This window comes from Alligator sinensis, unplaced genomic scaffold (genome assembly GCF_000455745.1).
Source record: "Alligator sinensis unplaced genomic scaffold, ASM45574v1 scaffold170_2, whole genome shotgun sequence".
Lineage (NCBI taxonomy): Eukaryota > Metazoa > Chordata > Crocodylia > Alligatoridae > Alligator > Alligator sinensis.
The window spans coordinates 601541-604967 of NW_005842290.1; the positions used below are offsets into that span (position 1 = coordinate 601541).

General features: G+C 38.6%; 1 protein-coding gene across 1 annotated transcript in view; it reads right to left on the reverse strand.

Annotated features, from left to right (window-relative positions):
* Positions 1-3427, reverse strand: part of KIAA0355 (KIAA0355 ortholog) — a 99545-nt gene that overhangs the window by 11122 nt on the left and 84996 nt on the right.

Genomic DNA, 3427 nt, shown 5'->3' on the forward strand with positions numbered 1-3427 from the left:
ACCTGTATCATTCTCATTGACTGGATTGACTAAAACTACCAGTCAACTTTCAGAAGTCTCTTAATTATTTTATTTGAAAGATTCTCTCTTTTCAGGCTGTTTCAAGAATATGTGAAAAATCATCAAGTTCACTTTCAAAACTAACCGTCTAGGAATGCACATCAGTAACACAGTTTGTTGACCGTTCTAAAGTATGCTTTAAAACAATTTCAAAACCACTCTCTCCTTTATCTACTGCACTAGTCAAAGCCTGAAGGGTTCCTCTCCTCAGAACTTGCATGTTAAGAAGAAACTTGATTTTCCATTTTAAAGTCAGTCATTTATTGCAAATTGTTGAAGGGCAAGTCAGTCATAATAAGCCTTCTCTAACTAAAATCACAGGATAAACTGGGCTGGAAAGACCTCAGGAGGTCATCTAGTCCAAACCCTACTCAAGGCAGGAACCATTACAGCCAAATATTTATTTAACCTCCCTAGGTAATCTGTTCCAGTGCTTAGCTATCCTCATACATAAAAAATAAGTTTTTCCTAACATCCAACATCAATTTCCCTTGTTGTAGTATAGAGCATGTTAAAGTTCATGGGAAGATTTTAACTGTCTCAGCTGCAAGAAGTCTTTTCAAGTGTATTTTTAACCAGTTTTAAGCAGACTGTATCCCTTTAGTTGAGACTCCAAATTTGATTGGTGTTTCTTTTAGTTTTTAAATTAAATAACTTCTGGACAGTACCAGTCATGTCTCTTGTCATTTTAATGCAGAGAAATGCTGATCTTGAAGGATTCTGTTTATTTTCTTTTTTTATAAGTAGCAGTACTAGCAGTTCATTTACAGCTTCTGCCAAAACAATACAAAGCTATATGCATTTAGCAAAATTATCAATTGTGTAAATGTTACGTTATTTACACTGATATAAGACAACCTTGAATATAGGATGATCCACCAGTAATTAGATTCTATATATGGAACATTTATAAATTTGTTCTAATTTTCCAGATATTGAAACTAATTATTGGAAGTTTGCCTTGAATTTGGCCCCTTCCCACTGCTACAGCAGGGAAGATAAATCAAGTGGGGAAGAGAGTCAGGTGCTTCCTTGCCCTCTGCTCCCCCGACTTCTGCCCAATGCAGCCCCTTTCCCACCCCCCTTACTCTCAGACTCTTCTGCTCTCCCTGAACACATGGAAGTGAGGGGCAAATATGAAAACAATGACTTTGAAATAAACATGCTTTGAGTAATTTGAATATACACAAATTATTATGGGTACCCATAGACTTAATTAATCCAGAATTGAGGTATTTTACCATTTTTGAAACTGCTGCAAGTTTTAGCATGCATACTCCTTAAACACACTTTTAAGCAGCACTTTTGTACTGACTTTAGTACATACTATGCATGTTATAAGTGCAAATGGAGCCCCAAACAGATCACCCGGAAGCCAAACAGCTTCTAGATCCAAAGCCAAAAGGTGAACCATATAGTTTACTGGGCTGGGCCCTAAGAGTCAACAGCATATCAAGGCATGGTGACCCCATAGCTCAAACGTATTCAATGTAGTAGCTCACAAGGACTTGAAAAGGGTCAGCTCTGAGGGGGATTGAGCTCAGCGGGTGCTATCACGTAACCTATGTAAATGGGCTGTACTGACCCACCCTTGTGCTAGGTCCCCATCAGCATTTTGGCCTTTTGGTAAAGATCAAGCACTGCTGGCACCAAGGGGAAGGTGTCAGGACTGGCTCTGCCCCATCAGCGCTGGCCTAGTATTGTAGTACCTTCAGGACTGTTGCCAGTTCCCCATGGAGGGAACACCCACCCATTTTTAAGGGCCAAAAAGGTCCCCATTAGTATTTTTGCCCAATATGGGCTGTATGTTTTATAGTCATGCTCAGTGTTGACTTTAATGAACGTAATAGTTGGTTTACATTACTGAGCATATGCTGCTTTTGGCAGCAATGTAATGATAGGCGGTGTATTTAATGTTTCCTTGTAGGCAAATGCAAGATGAGGGGCTTTCCCCAACCCCCCATACTGCCTGAGGGGAAAAAAACAAACAAAAAACTTACCTTATATTAAATACAGTATTTTATTATATCTATTTTTATTGTTTTGCTTTGCCAAAAGCTGTAAATAAACTAATACTGTTACTTCTTAATAGTAGGAAATACCATCTCTTCAGAGCACCACTCTCCTTTGGAAGCCCTTCTTGTTTAGCAAACTTAAAAGAAGAAAGGTTAGTCATGTTCCTGACAGAGATAAAATTGATGCATGTTTAATAAAATTGATGATGTACAATTCAACAAGAAATCATTATTTAGAATTTTTTGTATTGATGAAGAGCTTCTGCATGCACCAAGAAATAGCATTTCTACTTCCCAGTCTATTTTTCCTCCTACATGTACATATAAATCAATCTAGCAACACTAGTGGAAAGCATCATGCCATGCTTTGTCAAAGCAGGTGATAATTCAAAGTAGGAACCTGCCTAGTAAAACTCAAATAAGCAGGGAACACATTATAATTTGGCTGAATTTCTATTTGTCTTTACAATCCTTTGCTAAGTTGGGTATATCGATGAATACTGACCATCTTTAGAACAAACCCAGTGGGGCAGGCCTTGCCCTAGGTTATAAAGCTTGCTGAGAGGACAACGTAGCTATATATAAAGTATAGTATAAAATAAGGGGCTGGTTGTTAGAAAATCTTTATGGTCCTGACGTGCAATTAATAACTCCATAATTTCTACAAGCATGCACATCTAGATCTAGATCTGGCGCTCCCCTGTGATAGATAGATAGGTATCTATCACAGGGGAGCGCCAGATCTAGTTCTAGATATGCATACTTGTATGTATGTACATGTATGTGTATATATATATATATTTCACAGAAACTATGCAGTGATTAAGTGTAAGTGTATATATATGTAAGTAAATATACTTACTTACATGCGAGTCACCTTTAACTAGGTTTCAGTGCTTGGTTTTGTCAATGTAGTTCAGTCAGTAGAGTTAATTTAGTTCTCAGATAGTTGCTCACAGGAGTGGCTACAAATAAGATCTTGTTTCCTGTTCAACAGTAATCCCTCTAACTTTACAATTCACTGGTGGTTCATGAGCAGCTGGATTATGGAACTGGCTTACTTCCCTAGGTTTCCAGTGTAAAGAGGAACTGAGAGGCCCATGCAAGCACCTGAAAATTAAGAGCTAGTATAGTTGTCTTTGCAATAAGCCACTACGACAGAACAGGGAAGCAGATGTTAGTAATAGAGGACACCTTCTAGGGAGCGCTAGTTACCAACAGGAGAGAAATGGGACAAACAACCAGGCAGCATATCTCCACAAGAGCCAAAGGAAAAGTAGAGCTAGTCAGTAGAAAAGCATGGCCAGGGGCAGGGAAGCAGCCAACCAGCAGAATATGATGTACAAGGGAAA